At 34.6% G+C, this 20000-nt stretch overlaps 2 long non-coding RNA genes across 2 annotated transcripts in view; one reads left to right on the top strand and one right to left on the bottom strand.

Annotated features, from left to right (window-relative positions):
- LOC136825377 (uncharacterized) overlaps positions 1-14267 on the top strand; it is an 18900-nt gene extending 4633 nt beyond the window's left edge. Inside the window, exons 2-6 of the long non-coding RNA XR_010849312.1 lie at positions 9890-10338; positions 11406-11595; positions 11699-11909; positions 13346-13464; positions 14004-14267. This is a non-coding gene — a long non-coding RNA (uncharacterized lncRNA). The remainder of the gene's footprint in view (positions 1-9889; positions 10339-11405; positions 11596-11698; positions 11910-13345; positions 13465-14003) is intronic.
- On the bottom strand, positions 14260-18871 carry LOC136825378 (uncharacterized). The gene is made up of 4 exons (XR_010849313.1): positions 18746-18871; positions 15787-16155; positions 15101-15605; positions 14260-14927 (listed from the first exon to the last, which is right to left on the bottom strand). It is a non-coding gene; the product is annotated as an uncharacterized lncRNA (long non-coding RNA).
- Between the last annotated feature and the right edge of the window lie 1129 nt (positions 18872-20000).

Genomic DNA, 20000 nt, shown 5'->3' with positions numbered 1-20000 from the left:
GATGCTGTGTTGTTAAGTCGAGAGTGAAGTTATCTGGGAACATTGAAAGAAATTGGGTGGTTACACCTTCTTCTTTGTGTGTCTGTGGGTCTGTCTGTATGTGGTTTTGTTTGTGTATTGTCAATCTGTCAGTTTGCACAAGTCTTTGTGTCTGGTTGTGTCTGTGTTGTATGTAGGATTTTGTCTGTTTTTGTGTCTGTCAGTTTGCACAAGATTCCACTTGAGATGTGTCTGTTATTGTGGTTTTGATTCTGTGATTTCTGCCTCTCAGGTTGATTAGATTTTGTGTCTGTCCAGATCCTGGTTGGATCAGGATTTTGTTTCTGTTTGTTGGCTGATCCTGTTACAGATCCAGGAGATTTTTTCAAGTTGTTAAGGCATCTAGAAAATTTCTGTGAAGTCTTGACTCCTGGAGTTGATTATATTTTGATACGGATCCAGATCCTGGTAATGGGTCTAGAATTTTGGCTAGAGATGATGAATCCGGGTCCTGTTACAGATCCAGGTATTTTTTCCCAGAGCTAATGCATCTAGATCCTAATGTAGATTGAAGTTTTGGCCCCTTGAGTTGATTAGATTTTGAGATTAATCCAGATCCTGGTTATGGATCCGGGATTTTTGGCTCAAAATGATGAATCCGGATCCTGTTATAGATCCAGGCATTTTTTTTCCTAGAGGTAATGCATCTAGATCTAATGTAGACTGGAGTTTTGGCCCCTTAAGTCCATTATATTTTGAGATGAATCCAGATCCTAGTGATAGATCTAGAATTTTTGGCTAGAGATGGTGAATCTAGATTTGTTACAGATCCAGAATTTTTTTCTAGAGTTATTCAGTCCAGATTCTGTTTTAGATTTGGAGTTTTTCTGTTACCTCTAGAGTTAATCCGGGTCCGAGTATGAATACAGGAATTTCTGCCTCAGTTTTGATATACAGTTTTGGTATATATATATATATATATATATATATATATATATATATATATATATATATATATATATATATATATATATATATATATATATAATTCAAATAAAAAAATTAAACGCTTTCGAAGCAAGAGAGAGAGAGAGAGAGAGAGAGAGAGAGAGAGAGAGAGAGAGAGAGAGAGAGAGACGGAATGCCCCTTTTGGAAGGAACCATCTCCTGCGAGTCCGTGCTTTGATTTCCTGCGAATTCACGACAGAAGAAGAAGATTCATGACCAATAACGTGGAAGTAATATGGAAAAGATTGACTCAAATCTCGGTGACAGCAGTCACTAGGTGGTTTTGCTGACGAGAGAGAGAGAGAGAGAGAGAGAGAGAGAGAGAGAGCAATGGTCGCCGAATAGGACGCTGACAGGGCTCTAGATATTTTCAGTGTCTTCCAAAAGGTTTCTTTCTTGGGTATTTCGTCAAAATGTTCTGAAGGTAGGATTCCAACATTTTGTTTCGGGGGGATTTTTCAACTGGAAATTTCTGTATGGGGATTCCTTTCGAATGGAATTTAATATTGTTTATACAGAGGAGATTTTTACATAGGGATTTCTTCAAAATACTCTAAAAGCAGAGATTATACTTTTTATTTAGGAGGATTTTCAACTGGAAATCTCGGTATAGGGATTCCATTTGAATGTGATTTAACATTTTTTCTACAAAGGATTTACTTACTCTTTTCTGCAACATAGGATTACTAGGAGATTTTTATATAGGGATTTCTTCAAAATGCTCTAAAAATAATATTTAAAATCTTTTGTATCTGGGGATTTTTCATTGGAGAGAGAGAGAGAGAGAGAGAGAGAGAGAGAGAGAGAGAGAGAGAGAGAGAGAGAGAGAGAGAGAGGTATGGGAGGCATTGAGTTTGAAACACCGAAAGATTGAATGTATCAGATAGACAGACAGATAGATAGATAGAAGAATAAACGTGAGAGAGAGAGAGAGAGAGAGAGAGAGAGAGAGAGAGAGAGAGAAGGCAGGGAGTTTGAGACACGGAAAGAATGAAAGTATCAGATAGATAGATAGATCGATAGATAGATAGGCAGATAAAGGAAGGAACATAGAGAGAGAGAGAGAGAGAGAGAGAGAATGTGCGTGTGTTTTAAGACTCCTTTCACACAAGCACAAAATCATTCCCTATTACCATTGTGCTTGCCGTTTTTGTTTCCAACGTCGGCGTAATTGCGCTGCCATTTTACAAGAGAATCTTTTTTTAAATTTCTTATTCACTTTTTTCCAATTTTTCATTATGCACTTCATCTCCTGATAATTTCACAACACGGAGCTGTCATTCATTCATTCACTCGAGTTATTCAAAGGCTGCTGAATGAGAAAGACAAGTAAAAACCTTGATTTCAATTTTGTCTTTTAGAATCGCGGTAATTAAAAACCTAGGAGAGTAAACAAAAAAAACAACAAAACAAAAAATCATCTCTTTTTGATTTCTTCTTCTTTTGACATTAGAAACAAAGAATTTTTTCATGTGTTTTTTGCGGTTTTTTCATTGTTCTTTTGCAAAGTAAATTGTTCTTTTAGTTTTCAAGATCTATATTTCCCAACAAAAAACATCAAGAAAAAAACAGTCTCTTGAATGGTTGTTTTTTCTTTTTGATACTGGAAACAAAGAAGTAGTTTTTTTGCGTATTCTATGCATGTTTTTTTGTTACTGTTATTTTGCAAAGTAAATTGTTCTTTTAGTTTTCAAGACCTATCTTTCACAACAACAACAAAAAAACAACAAAAAAACAATCTCTTTAATGGCTGTTTTAGATATCTTCGTCTTTTTGATATTGGAAACAAAGAAGTAGTTTTTTACGTATTTTATGCAGTTTTTTTTATTGTTCTTTTGCAAAGTAAATTGTTCCCCGTGGCGCAAGTGTTTAAGACCTCTATTTAACTATACAATTTTCCTGAAGAAATCTTTTTGTTAATCTGAAATTATTATAATTATCTTCGTTTTTCATTTTTAATCTTCATCTTCTAAATAATTTTTTCTTTAGTTTTAGAAAAAAAAGGGTATTTTTTGACAAGGTTATATGTGGAATTTTCTTGCTCTTTGTATTAGAAAGTACTTAGCTTTCTGCGCGTGCTTTCGATTACTTACTTTCTTTTCCGTCTGAAGAAAGACATTTTATCAGTAATATTCTCGTTATCAGGAATTACCATTATCACGTTTTAGGCAGGTATCTGTATGCATGTTAAGCTGAAAAACTCTCTCTCTCTCTCTCTCTCTCTCTCTCTCTCTCTCTCTCTCTCTCTCTCTCTCTCTCTCTCTCTCTCTCTCTCAAGATTTCGAATTGCCTATCTTTTATCCATTTTTCCTCTGATTTCCTATAATCTTCCTTCTTTCAAGAGTCGTGTGTGATCGGCCTCTGTATTTAAAAATTGCGTATAGAATCTTATTCTCCTATTTTGAAATGTAATCCCCCCGGGCAAAGTAATCCCTCCTCGGGCAAAGCAACTTTCGTAAAAATTAATCCCTCCCAGGAAAAGATAAATATTTGCTTCTCTAAAAAAAGGTTATATCACCTACAAAGTAATCTCTCCTCATGGTAAATAATCCCCTCTCAGCAAAAGTAATCTCCTCTAGGAAAAGTAATCCTCAACTTCCCGGTCGTTTAAACGAAGCAGCATACACGTGTCTTAAAAGCCTCACTCTTATTTCCCATTAAGCGGTGAATTATTCATACGACAGCCGGGTAAATAGCGAGATTAATATTATTATTATTATTATTACTATACTACTCTGGCGAAGGATAATGGGATTTTACCCCCAAGGATATTAAACATGGGTCCGTTTGGCTTAAGTCCTTCAAGTTTATAATCGTGTTTGTCTCTCTCTCTCTCTCTCTCTCTCTCTCTCTCTCTCTCTCTCTCTCTCTCTCTCTCTCTCTCTCTCTCTCTCTCTCTCTCTCTCTCTCTCTCTCATAATCATCCTGTCTTTCGCCATCCAAATATTTATCTTTATTCAGCCCTTACCCGTGTCACCAGAATTTATATAAACATAAAAAACCTAGCAGACTTTTAAATCTTCACCATGTCTCATTAACTAAAATAGAGAGAGAGAGAGAGGGAGAGAGAGAGAGGGAGAAAGAGAGAGAGAGAGAGAGAGAGAGAGAGAGAGAGAGAGAGAGAGAGAGAGAGAGAGGGAGTAAACTTATGCGAAAGGGAAAGCGTTCAAGAGTGAGCGAGAGAGAGAGAGAGAGAGGGAGAGAGTGACTGTGTGTGTGTGTGTGAAAGGGAGAGAGAGAGAGAGAGAGAAAGAGAGAGAGAGAGAAAGTAATCTTGTGTGAAAGAAAAATAGACAAAAAGTTAACAAGAGAGAGAGAGAGAGAGAGAGAGAGAGAGAGAGAGAGAGAGAGAGAGAGAGAGAGAGAGAGAGAGAGAGAGAGAGAAGGAGAGAATAATCTTGTTTGAAAGGGAAGGAGACAAAGAATTGGAGAGAGAGAGAGAGAGAGAGAGAGAGAGAGAGAGAGAGAGAGAGAGAGAAAGCTAGCTAGCTTTCAAGGATATTTCTCATCATTTAGGAAACAGAAATCCTCCCTCATTCGGAGAGTTACGCAGCCTTGATTGAAGTTCTTCCGAGCAACGAAATCGGAATCTATGGTTTTGCCAAAAGGGGAGATTTTTCTCCACAATTCATTTGCCTTAACGACTCTCCCTCCGAATGACAGCTATTTCGGGGAGAATTTAAGACTTCCTTATTGCGATTTTAATGACGTATATTTGTCTTCCCGGATGGCTGCTAATGTCAGGCTCGTCGTGATGTGTGGGGATTTGTATTTGTGTGTGTATGTATATGTACATGTAAATGTATATTATATATATATATATATTTATATATATATATATATATATATATATATATATATATATATATATATATATGTATATATGTATATGGATATTTATACTGTATGTAATATAAAGATTTCCTGATTTCCTCTTAATAGAAACATTATTAATATAGAACCTTTGGTTTTGTAAAAGTTGCTTTGATGTACTGTACAGTTTCCTAATCATGGGTCCTTTTTTGAACAAGTCCTTTGAAAGAAGGAATTAAAAAAAAAAAGGCTTTTAAGATGCCTCACAAAACCCCATTACAAATTAATCTCTTCGGAGAAAGATTTTAATGAAATCACGCTTTTACTATACAGCACAAAAACCTTATTAAGACCCAGCGTCCCTCAAAGAATTCTTTGTGTATAACCTGCTTTTAAGATACTTTCCAAGAACTGATTATGAAAAGTGTTTACGAGTCGTATCCTATTTTTAAAATTGCTCTGTAGAAAATATATTCACAAAATCCCCTTACAGAGAACTGTAATGATATCTTACTTTTAAAACATATTGCAAAAACTTACTGTAACTAAATCCCTCAAAGAATCCTTGAATGAATTCCTCATTTCAAAGTATGTCTCAAAAACTCATTATGAAAATATTGTGAGTGCCATCGAAAATCTCTTCTAGTCCTCTCTCTCTCTCTCTCTCTCTCTCTCTCTCTCTCTCTCTCTCTCTCTCTCTCTCTCTCTCTCTCTCTCTCCATTAAAACCTCCTGCTGACTGTCACTAAAACTCGAACCACTCTTCTCCTTATTACTTCGCCATTATTGGTCATGAATCTTCTTCTTCTTCCCTGACTCTGAAGGAAGTCGAGGTACGGACTCGAAGGAAATAACTCTCTTGACAGGGTCATTCGGGTTCGCTCTCTCTCTCTCTCTCTCTCTCTCTCTCTCTCTCTCTCTCTCTCTCTCTCTCTCGTCAATGAGCTGAAGAATTTATAAAGTATACTTCAGGTTCATGAGGGTGTTTCTTGCAGCTATTAAACCACTGCCTTGTAATAATGAGGTTACCTTAATCTCTCTCTCTCTCTCTCTCTCTCTCTCTCTCTCTCTCTCTCTCTCTCTCTCTCTCTCTCTCTTATGAGTTGAAGAGTTTATAAGGTATAGTCTAAATTCATTAGGTTGGTTCCTACAGCTATTAAACCACTGTCTAATAATGAGATATCTTTAATCTCTCTCTCTCGCTCTCTCTCCTTGCTAGAACTAATTTACATCTCTTTTTCTCTCCCTAATGTCCTTTCTCCTAATTCATTAAGATGAATGATACAAGTTATGTAAAAGGATAGATAATATATGATTCAGCTCCATTTTTTCATTGTGACATATTTCGTGCTACAAACTTTATAAAAGATATATAAACTTATTAATTATTTAATAAAAGAATCGACAATAATACAATAATAGAGTAAATCAAAAGGATTTATAAACATGCTATATTTTAATTGATTCAGTTAAACATAAAGGCCATATAACTACTTTACTTTTTTGCTTCATGTAATGAACTTTATATCATCGATGCATTTATTTTCAACCGTTGCAAATTGGTATTTACTTTGTAGGTTAGTGACGGTGCTCGTAGAGACCACGCCTTCTTACGTATTACCATGATTTGTATACTAAAAGTCCTATTATATGTACGTATTTTTATCAATTAAAAGGTTTTTTTATGTTCTATTACTTTATATTAATGTTATAATTTAATTTACATAGTATTAAATAAGTTTAAATATTGTAGTGAGGCATTTCCTTTAGTAGAACTATAGTAATTTCGTATCCAGCAAGCGTACATCTACCAAATAACATTTCTTTTATTCACCAATAGAGGGCGTTAGCAGTCCTTTTTCCCAGTGTGTGTGAATGTTTTTGTTTATTTGTTTTATTGAATTTTGACGTGTCAGTTCGAGATTTTTTATATATCAAAGATATTTAAAAAATTTCTATGACACAGTAGAGTAAATTTAAATAAAAAGGCAGAAAAAAAAGTCAGAAATAATTATATATACTTCTTTCAAGATGGCGCTTAGGTTGAGGCTCGGTTCAAAGAAAATGGACGTATTATTATCGTGGGGTAACGATGTTAGATCGTTCATTCGTCCATCTGTTCGCGTGTATTTCTATATACCAGCAATTGATGCAATCCAAATATGCATTAGAATGCTAAGATGAGAGATGGATGAATTTTATCTAACAGTCAGACCTTCTCGTTCGATAAAAACGAAAGTAAACGAGAGTAGACGATTTCTTGAAGAATCCTGGTTATTTAAACTAAGCGGGTGTTTGGTAACAAATTAAAGCTATTATAGTGTATAGTTTTAAACCTTTTTATATTTGCTTTTATTTCGATATTTGAATTTTAAACTTAAATACCTCAATAGCCGATTGGTAGTTTTGTTTCCTCTTCCCGAGGGAACTACGCCATTTTTACGTAATACCAAAGTTAAGTGACGAGAATTCTTAATAAGTTCCTTAATTTTGTCTAAAATAAACCATTTAAAGTCAATATAATTTATTATTTGTATATAAATTAATAAATTATGAGAAATTTTATTAATATAAGAATTATTGAAGCTAAATTAATTTTTTTAAATAAAGTTTTTCTATAAATTTCCAGTCTAATTTGAGTTTCCAGTTAGCATTTAAAAAGTTGCTAGGTAGTCTATTTTTTGAGGAAAAAATTTACCACTAGATGGCATTAGGAGTCCCTAAGACAAATTCGTGAATCGCACCTTTTCAAGACGTAAGTAAACAGCTACTGTCAACATTGTAAGATATTTCGACCCTTGGGATTCCATATGTTCATATTGACACTCCACGGACAGAACTGCATATTTAACTTCAAATTAAGACAAATTCCAAACCAAATAGAAGGCAAATTAAGTCAGATTTTGAGTGAAAAGAAGAAGAGGGAGATGAAAACCCGTAGAGTTTAATCATCCTCATTACAGAAAACGGGCGAGCTATATTCAGCGGATAATTTCCTTTAGTTATATCGGTTTGTCCGATTAAATTTGGGTCTTATTTCATATATTAAGACAAATTCCAAGGAAAGGAAAAGCCATAGAGTTTAAGACTCCTCACTATAGAAAATGGGTGGGCTATAATCGTCAGATAATTTTCTTTTATAATATCGTTTTTTACTGTTAATTTGGGTCTTATTTCATATATTATATATTGGAATACCTTAATAACAGATCGACGCTTTACATTTAAAACGTAAAACTACTCCAAAATCGCAATAACTCTTTATATTCTCTGATTATTATCTACTGACAAACCCATTGTACCTTGGGACAAGATTAGGCCTATGTCATATATTTAGCCTTGCAGCACTGCTTATGAAGGCTATAGTAATGTTTAAAATGTTACAGTAATGTTTAAAATAATGTTTTATAACTAATTATGCTGTTAATACCGTATGTGGTTTATCATAGTATGGATTTAACAATTAATATAGAATATATCTTCTGATATTTTTGAATGTCCTGCATGCATTTACATGTGACGGATAAATGTTTAGATTTAGATGTGCAAAGGATTTAAATGTGCAAATTTATTTTTTCATTATTAACAATAATAGAGTATAATATTTCGTATCGAAATTAGATATGTAATTTGGGTTACCTTGTAATTTATTCAGTCTTGCCAATCACTAGGAATCTGTTCACTAGTAAAATGGTTTTCGCTGCTGTGCATTTATTTTGGGGTGTGTTGACGAGATGCAGTGAGATTCTTCTCTCTCTCTCTCTCTCTCTCTCTCTCTCTCTCTCTCTCTCTCTCTCTCCTGGGGATATTTTTAAATAAAAGCCTGATAAATTCTCTCTCTCTCTCTCTCTCTCTCTCTCTCTCTCTCTCTCTCTCTCTCTCTCTCTCTCTCGCCTGGGAGATACTTTTTAAATAAAAACATTGCTTTCTCTCTCTCTCTCTCTCTCTCTCTCTCTCTCTCGTCAAGGAGATAAAATTCAAATGAAACCATCTCTCTCTCTCTCTCTCTCTCTCTCTCTCTCTCTCTCTCTCTCTCTCTCTCTCTCTCTCTCTCTCTCTCTCTCTCTCTCCTTGAAACGCTATATTTAGCAATAAGTCAAACCCAGTCCCCCAAGGGAACAATATTTTTTGGGGTGAGTTCCAACAAATTTTTTTTTCGCCCGAGGTAAGTCTCTGAAAGCCCAGAGTGACAAAGAGCAATAAATTTTTTTTTTTTTCAAGTGATGTTGAAGTTGTATGACAAGAGGAAGAGAGAGGCAGTTTATTGACTAAGTGATTTGTTACAACAAACTGGCGTTACAGTGAGAGTTTTGAGCTACATTTTGTGGAATTTTGATAGTCTAAGTGATTCGTTGATTTACTTCATTTTATTATTAGATGTTAGTCATTTCATATATATATATATATATATATATATATATATATATATATATATATATATATATATATATATATATATATATATATATGTGTATGTGTGTGTGTACGTATATATATATATATATATATATATATATATATATATATATATATATATATATATATATATATATATATATATATATATATATACATATATGTATATGTATATATATATATACATATATATATATACAGTATATGTGTATATATATATATATATATATATATATATATATATATATATATATATATATATATATATATATATATATATATATATATATATATATATATATATATATATATATATATATATATATATATATATATATATATATATATATATATATATATATATATACTAAAAAATTCTGCTTTTTAAGAGAAAATCACTTTTCAAAGATACTTTTGCTCAAGGAACCCAACTCAGTGCAACATTAATCATATCAATTTTGTTTTGAAATGTCACAAAAAAATGTTTTTGTAAATAATTCCTGTCGAATACATTTTTGAGAAAAAAACAGTGAAGGAAAAGAGACGATTAATATAACATAAAACAAACGATTTTCTGTGCATCAAGATAATCAACACAATGCCTAATATTCTTGACTACTATGCCTTCCATATCCTATAAACCATCTCATTCACTTTCTTCTTATTTCTCTCAGTTTACCAACAGATGCCAGTGTCATCTGCTATGACGTCACGACGTCTGAAAACGGGAGTGCTTTAACCAGGGTCCTTGCCAATTTCTCGACCAGTCAGGTGCCGTGTTGTCCTTCTTCTCTGAAAAAAAAAAAAAAATGGCGTACGCACAAGTCACAGGCAGACGGTAGCGCTGGATTTGGGAGTTGAAGGTCATCGTTTGGAGAGTTATGCCATAACTTCCAAGTGCTTGTGTTTGGTGTTTTAAGGATTAATTTGTTGTCTGTGTTCTCCAAGGTCAGGTTCATTGTTTCATTGAGCATCTTTGCGAATGTGTTATGATAGGAACAGTGTGTTCAAGGATTAGGATTGTGGGGAGAATCCCAGAGCGTCCAAGTTCCTTCTGTGTATATTTCAAGAGACTCATTCGTGAAATACAGGAATGTCGTGAACTGCTTTTGTAAATCAAAAGGTAAGAAGGTTTGATGGATTAACTTAGAAAGTGAGTGTTTGAGTTTGAGATTGCTTTACGGGACATAACTGATATGTTGTGAATGGTAATTTTTCTTAAGACTCCAGTTAGCCATTTTGGGTTTTTCATGCAAAACTGGGTAGGAAATTATAGAAATACCAACCTAACGTAAGCTAGGGGTGTTTACTGGTTACAATTTTGCCGTATTAGGTATGGAAGGAGGTGGGAGGCCGGTATAGTCTTAACCTTACTAGTCGTAATCTGATTATTTCTCTGTTATTAAGCATTTGCGAAGGTTATGTAATGAGAAAAAGTTCTTTGTATTGTTTTACCCAAGAAAAATATAAATTATAATGTGAGAGGTGGCTGGAATCTTCTGAAAAATAAGTCGTGAAGTTATGAGGAATTCAACCTAATAATTTTTTGGGTACTTATGTTAACGAAATTTGTCGAATCAAGTTAATGTCAAATTAGTGATTTTACATTCAATGTTTTAGAGGGCTATTTGAGTGGTGGTTGTCTAGAAATTTTTATATTGGTTCATTTTGATGTTAAATTAAATTGACGTCCTTGAAGTAGGACTATTATCAAAAGGATTAGTGTAGTCTGAATGAGATTTGATTTTAGTCGAGAACCCGCACTGGTCTTGATGGTTGAGACTGGAGAATATTGTTTATAGCTGTTTAAAAAGTATGTTAATTTACCATAATTTGAGATACATTCTTTGATTTGAATTTCCTCATTAGGAAGAGATGTTGGTTTTAAACTTAAAGTACGTTTGAAGTTCCCAATAAGCCTCGTTCGGAATGCCTAGGCTTAAATCTCGCTTGAACGTATATTGTCTGCATTTCTACTGGGAAGCAATATTTCAGTGTTAAAATAATGGTGCACCTGTAGTTGTATTTATACCACGAGACAACACCTGTGCATTTAATGTTCAACTAAAATACGTTTAAAATGCTAGATTTCTGAATTGAAAAGTATACAAATCCTCGTTAAGTAAAGCTTAGCTGTAGCTACTTTTAACGACAGATTTCCATACAGCAGACACCTTTTTGTCTCCACAGGTCCGTTCCTTTGGAGACAGTCGAAATTAGCATCATCAGAGACGGAAAATATTTACCGTAACTACATTAGACTGAAGCCGACATTCGAAATTTTGCAGTAATGAGAAGCACTTTTGTGGTCTGAGGTGGCCAGGAAGTGTTCTGGGAAGTGCGCAGCAAGTGTCCAAAGAAGTGAAATTTCACTTACACTGTCAGTTTCCCTTGTATTTTGAAGTTAAATCTTGAAATGTGTGAAAGATTCGTGTAACCTGAAGGTTGTGCAACGTCACAGTAAACATTTGATTAATTTTCAGGTACTTTGTAGGAAAAGTGGCGATGAATTTACCAACTCAACATTTTGCAAGTACCCATCACGTACCATTATCAAATCGGAGGGTCCACATGAATGCAGAGATGTGCTTGGTTCAGAGATGTAGCAGCCAGTCATATATTGCTATCAGTACTGCTGTCGTCGACCAAGAAATAAGTTTACACAAAGGAATTTTATTGCTGATAGTCTTAAAGGTACATTGAATGGTTAACTTGGTTAAAGTTAGATGATTGGTGAATGTGAAATGCGTGGATCGTGGAATTTTAAGTAAATTAACTTTTGAAATCAAAAATTATCTTGGATATGAAAAACTGGTTTCTTGTTTGAGTGAATGGTTAACCTGGTTAAAGTTAGATGATTGGTGAATGTGAAATGCGTGGATCGTGTTAGTTGAAGTAAATTAACTTTTTATATAAAAATGATCTTGGATAGCTGTGTAAAAAACTGGGTTTCGAATTTGAGTGAATGGTTAACTTGGTTAAAGTTAGATGATTGGTGAATGTGAAGTGCGTGGATCGTATAAGTTGAAGTAAATTAACTTTTAAAATAAAAAATGATCTTGGATAGCTGTGTAAAAAACTGGTTTCGAGTTTGAGAGTATAGATTAACTTGCATAGCATCAATACTGCTAAGCACAAGATTCATTATGCAGTTGAACTATGGATCCTTGATATCACAAAGCCTTAATCAATTTTGGACATGAAAGTCAAATAAAAGGCCATGATGAGTAATTTTATAATGTATACATGAAATTGGTCAATATGTAACTTTATTTTTTACGCGATTCATTATAATATGTAGTTCAACTATCGAATCTTTATATCACAAAGCCTTAATAAATTTTGGACACGTCTTTACCATTTACGACTTGGGTAATATTATAATGTACTTGAAAGTGGCCTTGAATATGAAACCTTTTTTTTTTTTGGATTATATTGTTACTTTAGGGCTCTAGATATCTAGATTGTTAATTAGGGCTCTAGATTGTTACTTTGGGCTCTAGATTGTTACTTAGGGCTCTAGATTGTTACTCTAGGGATCTAGATAAAGGGAATAGTTTGTCTACTTTTGGAAATTAGATTTTCTGCTAAGTTTTTAGTTTTTCTGGAAAATACGATTTTTCAAAATCTGTTACATGCATTTGACGAAGTAATGTTACGAGGTCTTATGTCTTGAAACTTTGTCTACTGAACTCAACAAATCCATATTAATAACACCAGTGTCTGCCAAACTTATGATTTTTCAAACTAACATAGTTAACTATTTTTAACTTTCCTACTGCAATTTAAAGTATGAAACTCTTTTATTGTAATTTAAAGTATGAAACTCTTTTATTGTAATTTAAAGTATGAAACTGTTATTGTAATTTAAAGTATGAAACTGTTATTGTAATTTAAAGTATGAAACTGTTATTGTAATTTAAAGTATGAAACTGTTATTGTAATTTAAAGTATGAAACTGTTATTGTAATTTAAAGTATGAAACACTAAAGTAATTTATAGCAGTACAGTATAATTTACTTTTCAATCTTCAAATATGCATTTGTTTTGACAGTGTAAACTTTTACTTAAAGGTCGACTTACTCAGCCAAAATCCATGAGTGTTTGCAATAACACTTCTTCTCTTTCAGGTATGAAACCACCTCTTTGTTGTAAGTTCTGGTGCATATTCGTGCGAGAATATAAGAAAATCAAGAGCAATGGCGCATAGATTTGTGCAAGAATGAGTGCATTTCCACACTTAATGAAGGTAAATGATGTTTGCCTTTCCTTGTCATCATTGCTTCAATTCTTTGCTTTAATTCCTTGCTTGACGTTTTCATTATTGCTTATACTACAGTGCTTGACGTTTTCATTATTGCATATACTACAGGGCGTGGTTACAACAACTATGCAATTTTATTTAAATTTTTCAAAAAAAGTAAACCTGATATTGAATGATCGTGTCGTATTCAATATGACCATGATATGAATTCGTCATAGTTAAATTATAATTGACACAAAGGTTTTCAAGATACTTTAACCTTACTTGCTGCCTTTTTTTTTTTTTACTTTACCTTGTATGTAGTAAATTGTATATAATTTATCTTTTGTAAGTTGACGCACATCTGACGAACGTTCAACTTTTTCACGCTGAATAGTAACTTTTTTTTTATAATTTGAGCAAATCAAAATATTGTAAATTTAATTCTTTGAAGAACAGAGTTAAACTTTGAAATTATTCATTTTTCCAAATACTAATTCTAAAAAACTGGAAATAAATCTAATGTTAATTACTCGTTGACAAAGGAAGAAGACAGCAAATAGAGTAAAACTGAACACAGAAAGAAGAGACAAAGTGAAGAGTGCGAGAAACTGAGCACACAAGGAAGACGCCAGCAAATGAGTGGGAGAAACTGAGCACACAGACGACAGTAAGTGAAGAGCAGGAGAAACTGAGCATAGAAGAAAACTACGCAAGAAGAATGTTCCCTGTAGCTCTTTTTCACAATTAAAGATCTTAACAGGTGTATCTTTACATTTGTGATAAATAAAAGAACAAATAACTAATTTCTCACTTTTATTCCCCCGACTTTAAAGTTTCTATTGTACACTATGGCGAAGCTTACTCTGCTCATACTATATTCAAGATAAATAGACGGGCCTGATTCTTGAACTATTCCTCATTGTGGAATAAGACTGGCCTGATTCTTGAACTGTTCCTCTTTGTGGAAAAGACTGGCCTGATTCTTGAACTACTCTCTCTCTGAGGAAAGATTAAGCTTGATCGCAGTGAAGATAAACATGCAAGCTATGCGCTTTGGTTGATCAGCAGACCAGTGTGTTCACCCTCTTCTCTTCAACTTCGTCTGTTGGCAAGTGTTTCCACCCGCCTTGATATAGCACTTCTTGGCAAGTGTTTCCACCCCCGTTGATATAGCACTTCTTGACAAGTGTTTCCACCCCCGTTGATATAGCACTTCTTGACAAGTGTTTCCACCCCCGTTGATATAGCACTTCTTGACAAGTGTTTCCACCCCCGTTGATATAGCACTTCTTAACTAGTGGAGTACCTTGTCTGTTGGCAAATGGTGGTCTGACTAGTCCAACAAAACCTGGTATGCGTTTTTCTACTCCCGTTGGCAGAGCAGCTCTTGACCAGCGCAGTTGTTTCTCGTCTGGACGCACGTGGTTCTGCTCATGTTGGGAGTTCCATCACTCGCAACCAATAACCTGAAACCAGGAGAGAAATTTTATTTCAACATTTCAATTACCTATATAAATTACCTACATACTAAAAGATGTGTATTAAAGTATTAATGCATAATGCTTTGTCACATCTACCAGTTTTCTTCCGCAGTCTTATCACTGCATACATATACAATCAATGCAGCTTCCTTCATTACCTGTCAGAAAATTCCTTGTTCTCTTCTAGGCTATCCTTCAACTTGAACCCTTAACCTTCTGATAACCCTCCTCAGTTACAATTTGATCTGGAGCATCATTGCAAATATATTCTCTTGGACTAATCAGCTGGCGAATATGTTCACCCTCTTCTGTTCAACTGGTAGGAAACTATGGGAGCTGTTGACTCGAGTTAAATCTGGTCTGTTGGTAAATGGTTCTGGTCATGTTGAGAGAGCAATTTTGACTGAGTTTATTAATATGATCTCTTGGCAAGATAGTTCTACTCATGTTGATAGCAGCTGTTACCAAACGAAGTTAAATCTGGTCTGCTAGCAAATGATTCTGGTCACGTTGAGAAAACAGTCGTTTAGTCGAGTTAAATCTAGCATGTTGCAAGTGTTCCTGCTTTTGGTAGAGCAGCTCTTGATTTGTGGAGTTTCATCTCGTCTGCAGGCAATTAGTTCCACTAATATTTGGAGTTACATCACTGTCGTGTCCACAAACCTGAAACCAGGAGAGAAAGTTTACTTTAACACTTTGGATTTGATTTACCTACATATCAAAAGATGCGCATTAAAGTATCAATGCTTTTAAAAATAACAATGCTTTGTCAGCTACCCATTTCCTTCCACAGTCAAATCGTATTACTGCATGTATATACAATTAATGCAGCGACCATCTTTACCTGTTAGAAAATCTTGTCCTTGTTCTCTTTAGGTTCAGCTCCAACTTCAATCCTTATCCTTCTATAGGTTGTGCTCCAAGCTTCAACCCATATCCTTCTATAGGTTAAGCTCCAACTTCAACCCTTAATCTTTCTATAGGTTGTGCTCCAACTTCAACCCTTAATCCTTCTATAGGTTATGCTCCAACTTCAACCCTTATCCTTCTATAGGTTATGCTCCAACTTCAACCCTTATCCTTCTATAGGTTGTGCTCCAACTTCAACCCTTATCCTTCTATAGGTTGTGCTCCAGCTTCAACCCTTATTCGTGTGGTAACCCTCCTCGGTTACAATATGATTGGAGCATCACTGCCTTATCCCAAAGATTTCCTGAAATAGACATTCGCAACATTAAACTATTTTAGTGTTTATGGCTCATATTCTCCCCTCCTCCCCCCAACTACATATAAGATACCATTCATTTCAACAGCTGATATTACTGTTAGTAATTAAGATTTACTATGGTACTTATAACTTAATATGGTTTCTTACTCAGGACAACAACTCATCCTTTTTATGGTCAAAATTGTTGCCCATTTCACACCTCCCAAACCATTTTCAGAATTCACAAAAGCAAGATTGTAAAAACATTGTTTTTAGCTGCACTTACAAAAATGTAAGAATTCAGTTACCAGTTCCATGCACAGAAATAGAATAAAATGCAATTATTAACTGCATGCACAAAAAAGGTTAGGAAATTAAATTCTTAGCTGCATATACGGAAAAAGTAAAATTCAGTTATTCAGCTGCATGTGCAAAAATGTTAAGAATAAAATTCAGTTATCACCTGCATGTAAAAGAAAAATTGTCCTCGGCTTTCAAAAAAAGTCACTGCAGATTAACAACAATGAAACGTCTGATCCAGTACCCATAATTCCAAAAAATCTTTAAAAAAAATTGTAGAATTATTTTGTACTAGTAGGACATACTTGTCTTGCTCAGAGGTCACCATTAGGAACGGACTTTTAGTACTCAGAGGTCACCATTAAGAACGGACTTTTAGTACTCAGAGGTCACCATTAAGAACGGACTTTTAGTACTCAGAGGTCACCATTAAGAACGGACTTTTAGTACTCAGAGGTCACCATTAAGAACGGACTTTTAGTACTCAGAGGTCACCATTAAGAACGGACTTTTAGTACTCAGAGGTCACCATTAAGAACTGACTTTTAGTACTCAGAGGTCACCATTAAGAACGGACTTTTAGTACTCAGAGGTCACCATTAAGAACGGACTTTTAGTACTCAGAGGTCACCATTAAGAACGGGCTTTTCGTACTCAATCTTAAGAATAAAAACAAAAAGCCAACAGATGCTGGAGCAAATGGAAAGTATGTAAAACCTCATCAGTAATGACAATCACAAACTTTTTACTGAAAAATTAATTTTCAGCAGTCCTCTAACACACCACCTTTTGGAAAATGCTTAACACAAACATTTCAGAATACCAGGCATTTAGAAACATACCCAGAACTGCGAAGGGTTCACAAAAAATCCTATGGGTTTGAAGTTTCCTAAATTCAGTAGAAGAGTTAAGTAAACAGTGAGACTTCCCATCTGGCAAAAAAAAGCTACTCTGGACCATAGAAGCTTTTGATATATATTTGATGATCTCAAGACCCAGCAAGTTTCATTTGTTATCTATAAAGTCTTTGTCCAATTAGGTAAAACCCTAATTCTTTATATTCCTTATAATCCACGTCTACACTGTGTTACTGAATATGATCAGCACCACCTTACTACCCTTGTCTTCCCTCACTTTGCCTATTTCTTCCCTCAAAATCGATTTAAGACTACTTAACTCCCTTTATAATCACTGCAGCACTAAAATTAGTAGTTATTACAGCTTTATTTTGGAGTGATTGAATTAGTGTTCAGTATTACTTCCAAGTATGCTAGGCAATACGAGGTTAGGTAATATAGGGTCAGGGTAGGCTAAGCAAGGTTAGGTAATGTAATGTCAGGTTAGGTCAGGTAATCTAAGTATTCAAGTAAAGTAGGGATAGTTAAGAAACACACTGGTTAACAATTTCAGGCTTTGCAAAAGAAATTTGGCACTCAGTTTAAGCTAACCAAGACAAAAGGTTGGGAATGGGAAGGTTAAATCATTCAAAATAAACAAAACACAGCTAGGTTGGCCAAGTTAAGTTGGCCAAATTTCTAATATTACCTTTGCAAATGCTTGGTTAGCCCATTTCAACCTCCCCTATACTAATAATTTTATTTCATTGTCATGTGATGACACTGTAAAAGCAAATACCGAGAAGTCAAGTTTGCACGATGTAAATCTAGCTTGCAATGTTGGTTAGGTTGGCCCGAGTTCAAGTTTGGTAAAGTAAGTTTGTCTAGTAAGGTAGAAATAGGTTAGGCAAGGTCATGGTCAGTCGGCGAGCTTAGGATAGTTTGGATAGGTAAGGTAAAATTAGGTTAAGCAAGGTAATGCTCAATTAGAAAGAGGCAAGGTTAGGTTAGGCTCACTAAGGTTGGATTAGGGTGGACAAGGCCAATCTAGCCAATATTGTGTGCTACACAGTCACTCCAAATGTACACCTGTTTCTTCATTACCTTAGTACCACTCAATAGCACTGGTTTCCAATAGGTCACTAATTCAGTTTTGATCACCCCATATATCAAAACCTTATCACTGGAGCTCACCAGATCTTCAACAAGTTAAGACAAAATTGTTCAAACCTGAACACAGAACTTTGTACTTTGTGCTTACGTATTCCTATATGAATAAAATTGATTTGTCTAAACTACTACCCCCAATAAATGGCTTTCGATCTATGTAACTCTCTATAGGCTACACTCCTTAGTTCACATTTGACGCCAGTTTTAATAGCAACAAATCAGTCAATCACAGTTGATATCCCTAATAACCTATCAAGAACTTATCATAAGAAAATAAAAAGGCCAGTTACCTTCAGACAAGAAAAGTAGTTCCCAAGAGATGTAAGAATTTTTCCATTATAATCTCTTTTCATTCTCCAAGTCTCTTTCACAGTTACTAATCAACTTCTTGCCGTCACAGAAGCCAGAGAAATTGTGACAGGAGGGCCGTGTGATTAGCCACAAATGGGCAAGGACTCTAGAGCAGAGAATCTTTCTCAGCAGAGGCTACGGCACCAGTATAGTGACACCTGTTGGTAAGTTTATTAACTAAAGCATGCAGCACTGTCAGTAAAAGGAAAAAGTTAAGTATACCTTAGTTTTTACCAGACCACTGAGCTGATTAACAGCTCTCCTAGGACTGGCCCGAAGGATTAGACTTATTTTACGTGGCTAAGAACCAATTGGTTACTTAGCAACGGGACCTACAGCTTATTGTGGAATCCGAACCACATTATAGCGAGAAATGAATTTCCATCACCAGAAATAAATATTTGTTAGCTAGCCTTTAACCAAATTTCTTCAAAACAAATCTTGCTTTTAGTATACTTCAAATATTAAGAAAATTAAGACACTTTTAAAAGGTTCTACAAGAAACTTCTTGGAAAACACCACCAATTAGCAAATTGCCCTTGCCCCTTTGAGAGGGTTAATTTTTCCCAGATATTGCTTAACTTTCAGGTTCTGGGCAAGGGAGTGTGATGAGTCTGCTATCCATAGCTCCTTGTCTATCCTGACTGCAAGTTTCCACTCTCGACTGACTACCAGGTACTAATTCACTGCCTAGGTTAACACATAACACAAGGGAGTTTTAAGTATAAGGGCCTATCATTTTCACATAGGCCTGGGATCAATTTCTACCTCTCAGTAATATGTATTTACATTTCTGAGTTTAAGCACAGAATACTGGTTGTGAACTTAAGATCCAATTATCAAAAAATCTTGAACAAGAAAACGCTGAGCATAAAATGTACTTGATTTACTAAAACTATGAGGTCATAATTGCAAAATATATTCACCACAATGAGCTACAGTTCTAAATCTTCTCAGCTGCCATTTTAAGAAAATTATCAAGATGAACGGATTCAAAAAATATATATATATTTTCGGAACCATATATTCTGATCTTCAATCAAGACTCAGTAAATCGCTGAATGAGGAAGAATTTGGTAAAAGAGTTCTTTTGCCAAATGAGTAAATCCATCTCTTGAAGGTGGGCTGCCAAGATGGTGATGATAAACTTGGTGAAGATTTAAATAACCTCGGGGAAGATTTAAGTGCTATTTG

The sequence above is a fragment of the Macrobrachium rosenbergii genome, chromosome 37 (genome assembly GCF_040412425.1).
Source record: "Macrobrachium rosenbergii isolate ZJJX-2024 chromosome 37, ASM4041242v1, whole genome shotgun sequence".
Lineage (NCBI taxonomy): Eukaryota > Metazoa > Arthropoda > Malacostraca > Decapoda > Palaemonidae > Macrobrachium > Macrobrachium rosenbergii.
Note: the sequence above shows the minus strand (reverse complement) of the source record. Positions and strands in the feature narration are given on the sequence as shown.